This window comes from Hakea prostrata, chromosome 8 (assembly GCF_041222555.1).
Source record: "Hakea prostrata isolate BN-2017 chromosome 8, UWA_Hpros_2, whole genome shotgun sequence".
Classification (NCBI taxonomy): domain Eukaryota; kingdom Viridiplantae; phylum Streptophyta; class Magnoliopsida; order Proteales; family Proteaceae; genus Hakea; species Hakea prostrata.
Genome location: NC_142607.1, coordinates 30,025,278 through 30,042,971, shown reverse-complemented (window position 1 = coordinate 30,042,971; position 17,694 = coordinate 30,025,278). Strand labels below are relative to the sequence as shown.

General features: G+C 35.9%; 1 non-coding gene and 1 pseudogene across 1 annotated transcript; both read right to left on the bottom strand.

The window, feature by feature from the left end:
- Window positions 1–9,440: 9,440 nt before the first annotated feature.
- On the bottom strand, window positions 9,441–9,547 carry LOC149007526 (small nucleolar RNA R71). Its single transcript, XR_016175369.1, has one exon. It is a non-coding gene; the product is annotated as a small nucleolar RNA R71 (small nucleolar RNA).
- Window positions 9,548–15,231: 5,684 nt separating this feature from the next.
- Window positions 15,232–15,738, bottom strand: LOC149007525 (non-specific lipid-transfer protein pseudogene; annotated as a pseudogene).
- Window positions 15,739–17,694: the final 1,956 nt, after the last annotated feature.

Here is a 17,694-nt window from a genome sequence, read left to right as displayed (position 1 = left end):
AACCAAACTCAAATCGATTGAGTAGGAGACCCATGCATCACAAAATGGTCCCGTTAGCCTACCAGTTTGTTCATTCAAATTAGAATTCTAATTCAAAACCAACAAAAAAAGTTTAATTAGAAACAACATTTAAGCTTTCCCTTTTAGAGAGAAACCACACAAGCAAAACAACAAACACGTCGAAAAGAATTCAAATCTCAACCACCATCAATCTTCTAATACGCCCTTCTATTATAAATAAACACGTAGAGATGAGTATGTCATTGCATTGATCTAGCGAAACACTAGGAGAAAGAAAGAAACAAGTGAACATCAAGGAGCTTGCAAGTATGTGTAACTATGGCAAATTCTATTGTCCTGAAGGTTGTGTGCCTTTTTCTTTTTTGGGACTACTAGAGTGTGTTGGATTACAATTCTAGCACAATATTTTTTTGCGGAAACATTTTTTTAATTTTTTTTATTTTTACGTTTGTATGCTTTAAAAAAGTTTTGGATTTTTTTTAGTGTATAATAAACACATGCATTTCTTGAACAATTACGAAATAAGAATAAGTTTAATAAACAATTTATAGAGAGCACTCTCCTAAGAAGTGTTAGTTATTAAAAAAATAATAATATTGAAAGATTATAATCTACTCATTGAAAGGGGCTATGAATTTTAAGGAAATAAAAGGAACTTTACTCTCCAAAAATAAAAACATATAATTAAAAAAGATACACCTGGTTGGATTCCATTTTTTCATTTGCGAGTATCAAGCAACAAACTTGCTAAACAACTAAAGTGGAAAACATTTCCAAACTAGGTTCTTTTGGAAGCATCAGCTTCCATCTCATTAACAATAGGAAGAAGAAAAGGTTGCACGTCAAAAGAAGTTTTCTTCTTGGTAACTAATATTTATAAATAACCACAATTTGATAGACATTCTAAATTTGTGAAAGATGCATTATACATCGCGTGCATAATAGGGACTCCAACGTACAAAAGAAGCTCTTGCTACTGGAGGTTTCACTGTTGTGTCATGAATGGTTCCTGAGGATTGAAATGAACCACTCCTAGGTGTTTTGAGAAAGATCCCATACCCCCCCCCCCAATCAAAGTTAAGTCTGAACTATAATTGATTAAGATAATTGAAAATAAAAATCTTGAAAGCCCCGTTCTAATTTCTTATGGGATTTTCAATGTCTAACTTGATATGTTTACTCAGAGAGGAAGCGGTAAGATTGAGAAAGGGCAAATGAATGATATATGTGTTCTGAAAATTTGCTAGAGAGTACAAGGCCTAGACTGGTCACTATTGAAATCTTACAGTCTTAATTCAATACAATAACTATTCTTGTTTTTACACACATTCTATGTAATACTCAGTGTACTACACCTATTTCCTATGCATATTTCACTTTTTTGTCCTTCTTCAACATTCCCACAGACATATAATTTAAAATCAGAATTTATACCAAAGAAATTAAACATATTAAAATAAAAAAGAATACCAACCGCCCATATGGATCTTGCACGAAGATGGAGGCTGATGGGAGTGCACTAATGATATTGAGTCGCAAGGGTTTTTGGTTGCCATAGGAGCTGATTGGTCTTTTCACACACTCGTCTATCAATGCTTCATGTAGTGGGTGCAAGAACCACATGGATGATCACCACTAGATGATTGATGTTTTAAGATGTGTAAATACGGGTTGGTTCTCAAACCTAAAACAGAACCAAACTCAAATCGAATGAGTAGGTGACCCAGGCTTCCGAAAATGGTCCCGTTAGCCTGCCAGTTTGTTCATTCAAATGAGAATTCTAATGTGAAACCAACCAAAAAAAGTTAATTAGAAAATTCATTTATGCTTTCCATTTTAGAGAGAATCCACGCAAGCAAAACGACAAACACATCGAAAAGCATTCAAATCTCAACCACCATCAATCTTCCAAGCCAAACAAGGAGACCAGAACCACCTAAGAAGTCAGTTACGCCCTTCTCTTATAAATAAACACATAGAAAGGCGTATGTCATTGCATTGATCTAGCAAAACACTAGGAGAAAAGAAAGAGACAAGTGAGCATCAAGGAGCTTGGAAGTACGTGTAACCATGGCCAATTCTAGTGTCCTGAAGGTTGTGTGCCCTGTTTTGGTTTGCATGGTATTAGCAGCACCACATGCTGTAGATGCCCTGACATGTGGGCAAGTGGTCTCTCAATTGGCTTCTTGCCTCACCTTTCTGCGCAACGGAGGAAAGGTGTCTTGGGCTTGTTGCGATTCCATGAGGGCACTCAACTCCGCCGCAAGAACCATTCCTGACCGTCGGGTGGCTTGTCGTTGTCTCAAGAATGCCTTTAGGGCCACACCCGGAATCAAGGGAGGCAATGCTGCAGCACTTCCCGGCAAATGTGGTGTCCACCTTCCCTACAAGATTAGCCCTTCCATTGATTGCTCCAAGTATATTTTCATCATCTAGGAAACCCCTTGAATTTTCAAATCCTTTCTATTCCTCCGTGAATCTCAAACTCTTAGATATCATAATTTCATAACGGTTAAGTGATTCTTTTATGACTAACATTCAGATTTGGTTACGTTTTAAGGGTGAGGTGAAGTGAAAGTGCTTAGAGGCGAAGAAGATCAATAAACATGTCTAGATCCTGCAATTTCACATTAGTGCTAGAGAAGTTTGATAGTCTCTCGTTATCAATGTTCTAACATATAATTGTAAGGCAGTTGAGCTGGTTGTCTATCTCTTAGTCTGGGTGACTCTACGAAATAAATATTAACATTGCCCCTTATTGCAAACTCATTCCTCCTTCCGCATAAAATTTGCCTGTCTTTATATTGCAGAATTATGAACAAGCCGGCGAACATTGCAGAATTAACAACACGATGTAATCAGTATGCTAACATGAAAGATATTCTTCAGGCCAAGAAGGAAACTGATGGTGATGGGAGCATAAAGAAGGAAGATGGAGTCATGCAATCTGATCAGAGATATCGAAGAAATAACAGAAATTATCTGAGGAATGGTCCTTATTGTCAAATTAGAAGAGATATTCCAAGACCATTCTTGGAAAATTATACTCATCTTAATACCAGAAGATTAGAAATTTTGATGCGAATCCACCATCAGGGATTTGTAAAATGGCCAACATCGATGATAGCAAAGGCAGAAGAGCGGAATCCAAACAGATATTACAGGTATCATAGAGATCATGGTCATGATACTGATGATTGCAAAATTCTGAAGAATGAAATTGAGCAATTAATCAATTAGGGGAGGCTAGATTGATATGTCCAAAGGAGAAATGGAGGACACCAGAGAAATGCTGCTGATCAACCAAGAAGGTGGAATAACTAGACACCAGTGAAGGAGGGCCAGGTGGAAAGAGATTTTCAATCTAGTTCTCCAGATGAAAATGCCAAGCATCAGGAAAATCAAAGAGTTCAATAGAAGCAATCTCATGTCATGATCATCTTGGGTTAATGCTGTCGAATCTCATGTTATTCCTAAAAGAATTAAGAAGATGAAGGAAATAGTTTTCACGGAGGAGAAGATGGATGGAATTCAAGAGCAACATGATGATGCCATCATTGTTGTCATTGAGGTGGCAAACAGAGACATTCACAGGGTTTTAATTGATACGAGGTCTTCTGTAGACATTATGTCTTATGAAGCCTTTCAACGGATGAAGATGGATACTGTCAAGATAAAACCTTGTGGAACAAGTTTATTTGGGTTTTCTGGAGAATCTACTTCAGTGGAAGGAACTGTGGAGTTGACAATAACATTGGGAACACATCCACAATCAGTAACAACTGTTACTAAATTTTTGTTGATAAAGAATCGTCAGCTTATAATATAATTCTAGGAAGGCCAACTCTGAATTCTATTGGAACAATGGTTTCAACAAGGCATTTGAAAGTAAAATTTCCAACTGAAGGAGGCATTGGAGACTGCAAATCTGATCAGAGAACCTTGAGGCAGAGCTAGACAACTTTCTTGAAAGATTCTAAGTCACAAGGTAAGGCTCTTGCCCTTACTGTTGAAGTTATGGATAATAGGGACGAAGAAAAAATTCAGAGAGGAGATGGAGAAATTAGAAAAAATTTCTTTTGATCTCGAAAATCCAGACAGGGGAACCCTGATTGGGGCTGATCAGACCAATCAGGACAAGGTCCTGTTGAAAGAATTTCTTCGAATAAATGTAGATGTCTTTGCTTGGTCAGCACAGAACATTCCAGGTTAGAGCAGGGAAGTTGCGGAGCACTGTCTATGGATCGACAACACTGGTAAACCGGTAAAGCAGAGCAGGAGAAATTTTTCATCAGAAAAGCATGATGCAATCAAAGTCGAAGTGGAAAAGCTCAGTAAGTCAAAGTTTATTGAGCATATTGAATGTCCCAAATGGTTGGCAAATGCTGTAATGGTGAAGAAGCATAATGGCAAGTGGAGAATGTGCGTGGATTATACTGATGTGAACAAGGCTTGTCCCAAGGATTGTTATTCTTTGCCGTGAATTGATCAGTTGATTGATGCCACATCCGGTTAGCAAATGTTGAGTTTTATAGATGCCTATTCTGGCTATAATCAGATTCATATGAAGAAGGAAGACCAGCCTCACACAACATTTATGTCGAATCGAGAAAGCTATTGCTACAAGGTTATGCCTTTTGGATTAAAAAATGTTGGGGCAACATATCAAAGGGCAATGAATAAGTTGTTTGCTGATTAGATCGGGAGGAACATGGAAGTTTATGTTAACGATCTTGTCGTAAAAAGTCAATTCAGATCTGATCATCTCACTGATCTAAAAGAATGCTTCAATGTAGTTAGAAGGAAATGAGACTTAACCCTAAGAAGTGTGCATTTGGAGTTTCATCCGGAAAATTCCTAGGTTATATGGTCAATTTATAATTATATGTCTATGGGAATGTTGAAGAAGGAGAAAAAAGAGTAATATGCATAGGATATAGGTATCGTACACTGATTATTACATTCTTATTGTATAGAATGTGTGTAAATAAAAGAATAGTTATTGTATTGAATTAAGACTGTAAAATTTCAGGAGTGCCCAATCTTGGCCGTGTATTGTCTAGCAAATTTTCAGAACACATATATCATTCATTTGCCCTTTCTCAATCTTTGCGCTTCCTCTCTGAGTAAACATATCAAGTTAACCATTGAAAATTCCATAAGAAATTAGAATGGGGCTTTCAAGATTTTTATTTTCTATTATCTTAATTAATTGTAGTTCAGACTAAACTTTGATTGGGGGGCGGGAGGTGATAATGGGATCTTTCTCAAAACACCTAGGAGTTGTTCATTTCAATGCTCAGGAACCATTCATGACACAACAGTGAAACCTCCATGCAGGCGGTTTGTATTCTTTTTTATTTCAATATGTATCATTTATTTTGTACAAATCTTGATTATAAATCAAATGTCCACAGGAATGTTGAAGAAGGACAAGAAAGAGTAATATGTATAGGATATTGGTGTACACAATTGAACATTACAAGGAATGCCTGTAAATACAATATAGTAGCTATTGTATTGAATTAGACTGTAAGATTTGAAGAGTGATCAATCTACGCCGTGTACTCTCTATTAAATTATCAGAGCAAATATATCATTCATTTCCCCTTTCTCAATCTTACCGTTTCTACTCTGAGTAACCATATCAAGTTAGCCATTGAAAATCCCATAAGCAATTTGAACGGGGCTTTCAACATCTTTATTTGCAATTATAATAATCAGTTATAGTTTAGACTTATCTTTCATTTGGGGGGGGGGGGAATGGGACCTTTCTCAAAACACCTAGGATTTGTTCATTTCAATGCTCAGGAACCATTCATGCCACAATAGTGAAATCTCCTATAGCAAGAGCTTCTTTTGTACGTAGGACTTCCAACTATGCACGCGATGTATAATGAATCTCTCACAAATTTAGAAAGTCTATCTGACTGTGGTTATTTATCAAAATTAGTTGCCAAGAAGAGAACTTCTTCTGACCTACAACCTTTTCTTCTTCCTATTGTTAATGAGATGGAAGTTGATGCGTCCAAAAAGAACCTAGTTCAAAACAGTTTTCCGCTTTAGTTGTTTAGCAAGTTCTTGCTTGATACTCGCAAATGACAAAATGGAATCCAACCAGGTGTATCTTTCTTAATTTTATGTTTTTATTTTTTGAGAGTAAAGTTTTTTTTATTTCCTTAAAATTCATAGAACTTTTCAATGAGTATGTTATAATCTTTCAATATTTTTGTTTTTAATAATTAATTCTTATAATTGCTCAAGAAATGCTTAGAGAATGTGTTTATCATACACTAAAAAAATTTCCAAAATTTTTTAAAGCGTACAATTGTTAAAAAAAAAAATAATAAAAAATAAAAACACATTTATTTTTTTAACAAATAAAGGACCTGTCCATAATTTATACAACTTAATTTAGTAGTGTCTTAGAAAACGTGATTGTCAAGGCCATCGCTAGGCTGGGCTCAGTGAAGCTGCCAGTCAAGCCCTTGAACCGAGACTTCCTTATACAATCTAATCTTGTCTCCCTTCTTGATTGCCCCAAATTTTTCATCTTGAATCCTCCTCCATAAAATGTTGGGGATTTCCTATCGGTTTGGCTTCTTTATGCACATTATAGCCCACACTTTAAAAATGCTAAAAAGATGTATAAAATGTAACACAATGATGGTTTAAAAATAGACAATGGGGATGGGAGATTTGAAATCAAATCACTTGGTGTGACAAGGGGAAGCGTTCTTAGTATTGTATGGTAGTGTTCTAATGGCCAAATTCGCAACAAGACACAAATTTGCCCATCGATATCCTTAGAAAACTATTTGCTTCTCTATTCTTTTATCCACCCTCATACGTTAAGAATCAAGGAAATGCAACTTAGGTGTTGGGTGCCCACGTTCTTGATGTGCACATTTTTGTGTGAAATCTTAGGGCATAAATCATGCATTTTTAACACTTTGAGTGGAGCTACCTTGGGTTTTATGTTGTTTTTGCAGATTTTATGAATTTCCAGGACTTTAGCGAATATCTGGAGTTTTGGGTATTAAACATGCGGTTTTACACATCAAGAGGTCCGTTCAAATTCTCAAGTGCGAAAGTGGGCCTGATTTGGAGCATGATGGGCTAGAGATGCAATTATGGGCCAACTCCAGAATATCTTGTAAAATTAGATTAGGATTTTTTTTTTTTTTTATTTTTTTATTGTAATTGAATTGTATGGGGGCCCACAAGTAGTCAAAGACTAGGATTTTCTATTTTTTTAGAATATTTTATTTTTCTAATTAGTTTTTTCTCTTTCTTCCCACTTTCTATTTTATTTACTTTCTTATTTCCTTAATAACCAACCCACCTATATTTTTGTTAACAAAAAATATATATATTTTTTGTTTTATTTTATTTTCTTTCTCTTTCCTTCTTCCACTTTTTTTTCTTTCTTCCACCTTGTCTCCACGTGAACTTCAAAAGCAAGTTTTTATTTTATTTTATTTTATTTCTCCACTTATTCTCTCTCTCTCTCTCTCTCTTTCTCTCTCTCTTTCTTTCTCTCTTTCTTTCTAACGATTTTTTTTTGCTCCTTCTTTATTTGTTTTTTTTTCTTTTTCTATTTTACTCTTATTATTATTATTATCATTATTTTTCCTTGTTTGTAAATTATTCTCATTCTTCTATAAATATTACCTCCCTCTTAGGTCTAACACACTTGATTTTCTCTTTAGTTTTACACTTTACTTTCTCTTTAGTTTTACTTTAGTCTTGTACTTTCTATTCTCTTTAGTTTGCTCTAGTTCTTTGATTAATTTGTGGGCTCTAGTTCTAGTTTTTAGATTGAATGTTTAGGAAGATTGAAGTTGTGTAATTTTTCTTTTATGCAAGTGTAATTCCTTTAGTTTTATCAATGCAATTTCAAGTTCAAGTTCATGTTCAAGTTTCAAGAGGATTCGCTTTCTCTCTGGGTCTAGCAATTGCAGATCTAGTTTATTCTAGATCTGGTTGTTAGGGTTGGTTGAGATTCGAATTGTTTATTCAAGTTTTGTTTAAAAGATGCAAGTAAGTAAGATTCTTCAATAGTCTTCTCTCCCCCCCTCCATTCCCGCTTCTATCTACCCCTCAATATTCTTAATTTATGATTTACTTTCAGCATTATTTACTGTTCTCCCTTCCCTTGAATCCTTGATCAGAGATGCCTATAGTCGTGCCTCTCTTTGGTTAAGGCTTCCTTTTCCTTTTATTGCTTTGTTTATTGTTTTGTTATTTACTTTCTGTTATTTACTTTCTGCCTGTTCATTCATCATCTCGAACCACATAACCGGAGCAAGCCTACAGTCGTGCCTCTGTTTCTGGTGACGGGTGGTGTTGCATTTGCATTTTTTTTCCTGTCTTTTATTTATGCATTAGTTATGTTTGCTTTATTTTTTTTTCGTTTCAATTCGATTGCATTAGATGTATGGATTAGGATCGTTGGTTTAGTTTAAGTAATTGGTTAACAAAAATTGAATCATTCCACTCTCGCATTACTATTAAGAAGTTGAATTCTAGGTGGCATATCTCCCTGAGATCGACCCGTTAGCTACACGATACTGTGCGCTTGTGGTTATTTTATTTTGCAAACAAGTTTTTGGAGCCGTTGCCGAGGAGATATTTGTTCATCTTATTTTTCTCATTCTTAGGTAAGTCGAAGTGTTTAAAAAAAAAAAAAAAATCAAAGATATTACTCTGAACTTGAGTAGAAAAAAAAACGTATAGTAGTCCCCACTCTACTGCAGAATCCCCAGGATTCGATTTGTAGGTGGCTCCGAAGACTATACGGATTCCCTTGCTGTCAAACCTATACAGTGCTCAGCTATACGGCAACCTTACGGCTTTGGAATCATTGTTTCAATCTTTGTGGTGGAAAATCCATTACTTTCCCTTTTGTTTTCCGTTTTATTTTATTTTATTTTCTTCTTTAGTTTCTTTATTCAAAAAAAAAAAAAAAAAAAAAGGAGTGCATGCTTGTTTGGACTCGTGATTCCACCAACCGACTTGTTCGAATATCTACTTTGACCATGGGCGACATATCTCCACCTAAGAGTCTTAGGGATAGATTTTACCCAACTCGGTCTGCACAACCCTCCTGTATACGTTTACCTGACGTAAGGGGTAACAACTTTGAACTTAAACCTAATTATTTGTCTATGTTACCCCAATTTCATGGGTTGCCTGATCAAGACGCATATTTGTTTTTTAGGGAGTTTGATGAAGTTTGTGTCCTTATGAAGGTACAACAACTCACTGATGATGCCGTAAGACTACGGTTTATTACCTTTGCATTAAAGGACCAAGCAAAAAAGTGGCTTTATAGCCTACCTTTGGATAGCATTACCACATGGGAACAATTCACTGTCCTATTCTTGAAAAAATTCTTTCCTTTCTCCAAGATGAATAAGATAAGAAATGACATTCTTCAATTTTGTCAAAAACCTAATGAGTCTTTTGCTAAGGTAATGGAGAGGTTCCAAAGCCTCCTCCAAGAATGCCCTCACCATGGTTTAGAATTGTGGCATTTATGCCAAATAATTTATGAGGGTATTGATTATCAAACTAAGCAACCTTTGGAATCTATGTGCCCCACAAAATTTACATCGTTAACTGATGATTCCAAAACTTGGGAATTTCTTTTAGACCTAGCAGATAGAACTAGAGAATGGGAATCAATTCAAGAATCTGAAAGGACTAGTAAGGGATATTTTGTTGATAGCCAAGTTCGTAAGGATGCACAAATAGATAATCTTTTGAAAAAGCTAGAGACTTTGGTAGTAAAAGCTGCACCACCACAACCAAATCAATCACTTTTTGTTGATAAATCTGTTGCTATATGTGCGTGGTGTCAGTCTCCTACACATGTAATTGAGGAATGCCCTAGCTATTCTGGAGGCCAACATGAAAATGTTGGTGCGATGTTCCCAAACCCGTACAGTATCACGTACAATCATGGATGGAAGAGTCATCCTAACTTTTCATGGTCTCAAGGGCAAAACCAAAATGGATTAAGCAATTATTCTACACAAAATCAATTTGGTGCTCCTCAAAAACAAAGTGCACAATTTTTTCATCATCAACATGTCCAGTTCCCTCAAGCCCCAAATTTTCAAAATGCCAATCTAGCTAGGCCTGTCAATCCACCTATTGTGCCTCATATGCCTCTCACTGCACAAAATCAATCAACACTTGGTTTCAATAGAGGTAATAATCTGGAGTTTTCTCGTCTCTCTACCTTAGAGAAAAATATGGAAGTACTTTCCAGCACCTTCATGACTTCTATGCATAATATGGAAAGTCAAATTTCCACTCTTGCAAGTGCTTTGTCTGAGCGAGAAAAGGGTAAAATGCCTAGCCAACCTGAGTTAAATCCTAGGATTCAGATTCAACAAAGACCATCAAATTTACCAAATCAAGTCAACCAAGTTGAATCCTCCCCTTCTTCTTTAGCTTCAATAAATTATGTGTCTGCATTGCGAAGTGGGAAAGGGTATTTAACAGGTGAGTCACATATTAATGAAAATAGCAAAAGTAGTGACCACTGTGATGAGGAGAATGTTCAAGTACCTCCTAAAGAGGGTTTGTCTGAGAAACCCATAGAAGTTGAAGATGAGCCAACTACTGTAGCAGTACCTAAGTTTGTTGAACCATTAGCTGAAACAATGAGAAAAGAGGAAATTTCAACTAAGAGTCCTTATGTTCCTAAGGCCCCTTTTCCCAACTGTCTAGTTAATAAGAAGAAAACTGCAACTATGGAGAAAATTTTTGATGTCTTCAAAAAGGTAGAAGTGAATATCCCTCTTTTGGATGCCATGTCCCAGATCCCTACCTATGCAAAAGTGTTGAAAGATCTATGCACTCATAAAAGAATCACTAGTGTTCCCAAAAAGGCATTCTTGGCAGGTAACATCAGTTCCATAATTACTCAACCTATAGCAGCCAAGTATAAGGATCCAGGGAGCCCTACCATAGCTTGTGTCATAGGCAATACACACATTGAACATGCTTTACTTGATCTTGGTGCAAGTGTGAATCTTTTACCTTACCATGTTTATAAGCAACTAGGATTGGGAGAATTAAAAGTAACTAAAACTACTCTTCAATTGGCGGATAGGTCAATTAAGATTCCTAAAGGGATGGTTGAAGATGTTTTATTAAAGGTGGGAGAATTTATTTTCCCAGTTGATTTCATTGTGTTAGATACTAAACCTTTTTCAATCCAAGATGAAATCCCAATAATTCTAGGAAGACCGTTTTTGGCTACTGATAATGCTTTAATCAATTGTCGAAATGGCCTCTTACGGTTGTCTTTTGGAAATCGAACTGTGGAGTTTAATATGTTCAGGATAGGGAAACAACCACAAATTGAGGAGGAAATCAATATGCTTGAGGAGTCTTTGGATTTTCCTAATGATTTTGATTACCAACTTTGAGATTGATTTTGATCAGGAATTTCAAGAATGTATGTATGTGTTGGAAGATGATAGTAAAACCTTCTTTTCTGAAGTCTCAAGTTTTCACATGCCTTTGGAGCCTATTAAACCCCCATCCATCTCCATCTCCATTCCTAAACCCTCTATAATTGAACCTCCCAAGCTAGAATTGAAAGAGTTGCTTTCTAATTTGCAGTTTGCTTTCTTAGGACAAGATAATTCTCTTCCTGTCATTGTTGTCTCTGATTTAACTTCTGACAAAGCAGAAGAGTTTATCACACTGTTGCATGATAATAGAGAAGCATGGAGTTGGTCTCTTACTACTATCAAAGGTCTAAGCTCTTCCATTCTACAATCTCATATTCATCTTCTGCAGGATGCCAAACATTTTAGAAAACCTCACCGTATGCGTATTTTGTCTAACATTGTGAAGGTTTTTCTTAAAGTCTTTAGGGATGACTTTTCTATTCATGGTTTTTCTTATTTGGAGTGTCTTCCCCATCATACATTGATATTGAAGATAAGGCTAAAGCATCCAATGATAAGAACATCTTGATTGAAAGGTATACCCCTCTTTTGCCTTATCATTTGTCTTCCTTGTTTATCTTTTCATGCATGCATTGATGACATTGCATTACTTAAGTGTGGGGGGAATACCTTTGGCTTCTTTGTGAATTTTAACTTTGGCTTTTGGTTAGTGTACATACTATTTCAATTGCTATGATGTGTGAAATGAGAGTGATTTTGGTACCTATTGTGAACACATAAAAACCCTGTTGAGAGGAAGGTAACTTGTATGTATGTTGAGATGAGAATTTCCTTAGAAAAATAAGAGGCCCTTAACTTGAGGCGTTGGACCATCTATGGGTTTTGTGGGTCCTTTGTTCTTTGGCTAGAGGTTGAGATCAAATTTTTTGTATGGCATGACAAAGTTCAAAAAGAAGTGAAAAGAAAAGAAAGAAAGAAAGAAAAAAAGAGTAGAAAGTAAAAGTTGAATTTCTTGGAACTAGACAGGGCACTCCGACTCAGGAATCGAGGTGACTTGATCGAAACTCTTAGGAATGATATTATTGGAAAGAACTCTTGTATCACTGTCTATGTGGGCATATGCAAAGCAAAACTACAAAGTAACTTGGGTTTCTGGTGTTTGCTCCACCATGTCATTCAAGCCAACCGTAGTGGAGTAAAGTGGAGTTCACTACTCAAAAGAAAGAAAAAAGAAAAAAAAAGAGAAATTAGTGCAACTGTCATCAATGCCTTGGTAGAAATGTTTGGTCAAAAATACTTCAAAACCTTAGTCCTTGGTCCTCTTACTCTATTAGTGGTTTTGCTTAAAGGAGAGGTGTACTTGAAAGATATAAGGTGAGTCTTTGATTGAGATATATGCTTAGTCTCAATAATCGATATGGGGTAATACAGTTCAAGTGTGGGGGATCTTAAATCAATGGTGAGGAAAGTTGTCATAGCTATTGATTCTGTATAAGTACTTACCAATTGTTAGAGTTGAAATTTGCAATATTTTATTTTGAGCTGAATTGGAATTTTGGATGTATATTCTCTGCAAACATTCACGAAACAAAACTCGTCCTCTAGGGGTAACCTAGTGGTTTAAAGGCTTGTTATACATGCTAAGTGTAACCGTGATTCCTACGAAAGTGAGTTAGGGTTTATTTTGTTGCATTAGTTTTTTTTGCCTTCATTTGTATTTTTCTTTTTGCTTGAGGACAAGCTTAGTTTAAGTGTGGGGGAATCTGATGAGCACATTTATGTGTGAAATCTTAGGGCATAAATCATGCATTTTTAACACTTTGAGTGGAGCTACCTTGGGTTTTATGTTGTTTTTGCAGATTTTATGAATTTCTAGGACTTTAGCGAATATCTGGAGTTTTGGGTATTAAACATGCGGTTTTACACATCAAGAGGTCCGTTCAAATTCTCAAGTGCGAAAGTGGGTCTGATTTGGAGCATGATGGGCTAGAGATGCAATTATGGGCCAACTCCAGAATATCTTGTAAAATTAGATTAGGATTTTTATTTTATTTTTGTTTATTGTAATTGAATTGTATGGGGGCCCACAAGTAGTCAAAGACTAGGATTTTCTATTTTTTTAGAATATTTTATTTCTCTAATTAGTTTTTTCTCTTTCTTCCCACTTTCTATTTTATTTACTTTCTTATTTCCTTAATAACCAACCCACCTATATTTTTGTTAACAAAAAATATATATATTTTTTGTTTTATTTTATTTTCTTTCTCTTTCCTTCTTCCACTTTTCTTTCTTTCTTCCACCTTGTCTCCACGTGAACTTCAAAAGCAAGTTTTTTTTATTTTATTTTATTTTATTTCTCCACTTATTCTCTCTCTCTCTCTCTCTCTCTCTTTCTCTCTTTCTTTCTAACGATTTTTTTTGCTCCTTCTTTATTTGTTTTTTTTTCTTTTTCTATTTTACTCTTATTATTATTATTATCATTATTTTTCCTTGTTTGTAAATTATTCTCATTCTTCTATAAATATTACCTCCCTCTTAGGTCTAACACACTTGATTTTCTCTTTAGTTTTACTTTAGTCTTGTACTTTCTATTCTCTTTAGTTTGCTCTAGTTCTTTGATTAATTTGTGAGCTCTAGTTCTAGTTTTTAGATTGAATGTTTAGGAAGATTGAAGTTGTGTAATTTTTCTTTTATGCAAGTGTAATTCCTTTAGTCTTATCAATGCAATTTCAAGTTCAAGTTCAAGTTCATGTTCAAGTTTCAAGAGGATTCGCTTTCTCTCTGGGTCTAGCAATTGCATATCTAGTTTATTCTAGATCTGGTTGTTAGGGTTGGTTGAGATTCGAATTGTTTATTCAAGTTTTGTTTAAAAGATGCAAGTAAGTAAGATTCTTCAATAGTCTTCTCTCCCCCCTCCATTCCCGCTTCAATCTACCCCTCAATATTCTTAATTTATGATTTACTTTCAGCATTATTTACTGTTCTCCCTTCCCTTGAATCCTTGATCAGAGATGCCTATAGTCGTGCCTCTCTTTGGTTAAGGCTTCCTTTTCCTTTTATTGCTTTGTTTATTGTTTTGTTATTTACTTTCTGTTATTTACTTTCTGCCTGTTCATTCATCATCTCGGACCACATAACCGGAGCAAGCCTATAGTCGTGCCTCTGTTTCTGGTGACGGGTGGTGTTGCATTTGCATTTCTTTTCCTGTCTTTTATTTATGCATTAGTTATGTTTGCTTTATTTTTTTTTCGTTTCAATTCGATTGCATTAGATGTATGGATTAGGATCGTTGGTTTAGTTTAAGTAATTAGTTAACAAAAATTGAATCATTCCACTCTCGCATTACTATTAAGAAGTTGAATTCTAGGTGGCATATCTCCCTGAGATCGACCCGTTAGCTACACGATACTGTGCGCTTGCGGTTATTTTATTTTGCAAACATTTACCATCACCAAGACATTTCTAAACACGAATTTACCACCATGCCCATCTATTACCCGAATATGGAAAATGAGTGCTTTCGAGTTTTAGTCTCTATAATAATATAAAGAAAGGCAAATTTTATGCGCAATGAGGAATGAGTTTGCCATAAGGGCAATGTTAATATTTATTTCGTAGACTCACCCAAACTAGGAGAAAGACAACCAGCTCAACTGCCTTACAATTATATGTTAGAACATTGATAATGAGAAACTATCAAACTTCTTTAGAACTAATGTGAAATTGCAGGATCTAGACATGTTTATGATCTTCTTCGCCTCTGAGCACTTTCACTTCACCTCACCCTGAAAACGTAACCAAATCTGAATGTTAGTCATAAAAGAATCACTTAACCATTATGAAATTCTCATATCTAAGAGTTTCAGATTCACGGTAGGAATAGAAATAGAAAGGATTTGAAAATTCACGGGGTTTTCTAGATGATGAAAATATACTTGGAGCAATCAATGGAAGGGCTAATCTTGTAGGGAAGGCGGACACCACATTTGCCGGGAAGTGCTGCAGCATTGCCTCCCTTGATTCCGGGAGTGGCCCTAAAGGCATTCTTGAGACAACGACAAGCCACTCGACGGTCAGGAGTGGTTCTTGCGGCAGAGTTGATGGCCCTCACGGAATCGCAACAAGCCCAAGACACCTTTCCTCCGTTGCGCAGAAAGGTGAGGCAAGAAGCCAATCGAGAGACCACTTGCCCACATGTAAGGGCATCTGCAGCATGTGGTGCTGCCACAACCATGCAAACCAAAACAAGGCACACAACCTTCAGGACACTAGAATTGGCCATGGTTACACGTACTTCCAAGCTCCTTGATGCTCACTTGTCTCTTTCTTTTCTCCTAGTGTTTTGCTAGGTCAATGCAATGACATACGCCTTTCTAAGTGTTTATTTATAAGAGAAGGGCGTAACAAACTTCTTAGGTGGTTTTGGTCTCCTTGTTTGGCTTGGAAGATTGATGGTGGTTGAGATTTGAATGCTTTTCGATGTGTTTGTCGTTTTGCTTGCGTGGATTCTCTCTAAAATGGAAAGCGTAAATTCATTTTCCAATTAAATTTTTTTGGTTGGTTTCAGATTAGAATTCTAATTTGAATGAAAAAACTGGCAAGCTAACGGGACCATTTTGCCAAGCCTTGGTCACCTACATCAATCTCCATCTTCGTGCAAGATCCATGTGGGCAGTTGTTATTCTTTTTTAATTTAATATGTATAATTCCTTTAGTACAAATCCTTATTATAAATTATATGTCTATGAGAATTTTGAAGAAGGACAGAAAAGAGTAATATGCATAGGATATAGGTGTACACCATTGAACATTACATAGAATGTTTGTAAATACAAGAATAGCTTTTGTATTGAATTAAGACTGTAAGATTTCAGAAGTGACCAATCTAGGCCGTGTACTCTCTAGCAAATTTTTAGAACACATATATCATTCATTTCCCCTTTCACAATCTTATTGCTTCCTCTCTCGAGGAACCATATCAAGTTAGCCGGGGGGGGGGAGAAAAGGGATCTTTCTCAAAACACCTAGGCGTTGTTCATTTCAATGCTCAGGAACCATTCATGCCACAACAGTGAAACCTCCAGTAGCAAGAGCTTCTTTTGTACGTTGGAGTCCCAACTATGCATGCGATGTATAATGCATCTCCCACCAATTTAGAAAGCTATCTGATTGTGGTTATTTATCAAAATTAGTTGCCAAGAATAGAACGTATTTTGACGTGCATCCTTATCTTCTTCCTAGTGTTAATGAGAAGGAAGTTGATGCTTCCAAAAGAACCTTGTTCAGAACAGTTTTCCGCTTTAGTTGTTTAACACATTTGTTGCTTGATACTTGCAAATTACAAAATGTAATCCAACCAGGTGTATCTTTTTTTAATTTTATGTTTTTATTTTTGGAGGGTAAAGTTCCTTTTATTTCCGTAAAATTCATAGCCCCTTTCAATCAGTATGTTATAATCTTTAAATATATATTTTTTTAATAATTTACACTTCTTAGGAGAATGCTCTATAAAAATTATTTATTAAACTTATTCTTATTTCGTAATGCTTGGTGCTAAAATTGCTGGAGGCTTTGAACCATAATCTTCGCACCAAATCACTCGGATATGGATTGATTTGGTTTGCTCCACAGAGAATCAATCTCTCGTTCCTGAAAAATTGAACACCAGTGAGAAACGGAGCCTATCATCTTCATCGGCGTCGCATCTTTGACGGTCTAGTCAGAAATGAAGACAATGCTCCAGAGCTCGAAGGAGCTTTAGAGGTGTTCTAATGGAGTAGAATCAGTAAAGTACTACTATCCAGATTAATCTGAGAGACTTACCTTTGACGAGTTCATTATCCCTTTTATATATAGATTTCCAGCTTGTTTTGCTTTTAATTGTGACCGTCGGATTATAGCATAGGATTGAATGGCCATGATTAGGCCTTCCTCAGAGTTCTTGGGCGGACCCATAGATTGCTTTACTCGATTAATTAAAACCAACCGAATTGTTATAAGATCAGAGTGAACCGGCCTAAACCGGGATTGGGGTACTTTAGTCACAACAACAGCCCCCAAGCCTACTGATCAAGTTGAACTTGTATGAGACTTTGGTCAGGAGGTTGAATCTTTCTTCCAAATAATTCCAGAATACTGTGTTTGTCACGATCTCGTATATTTCATCAGAATCCTCCAACTAGAATAAAAATTTTCTCCATATTTTCTCATTAAAGGTTGACTCTTGGTATCCCATGTT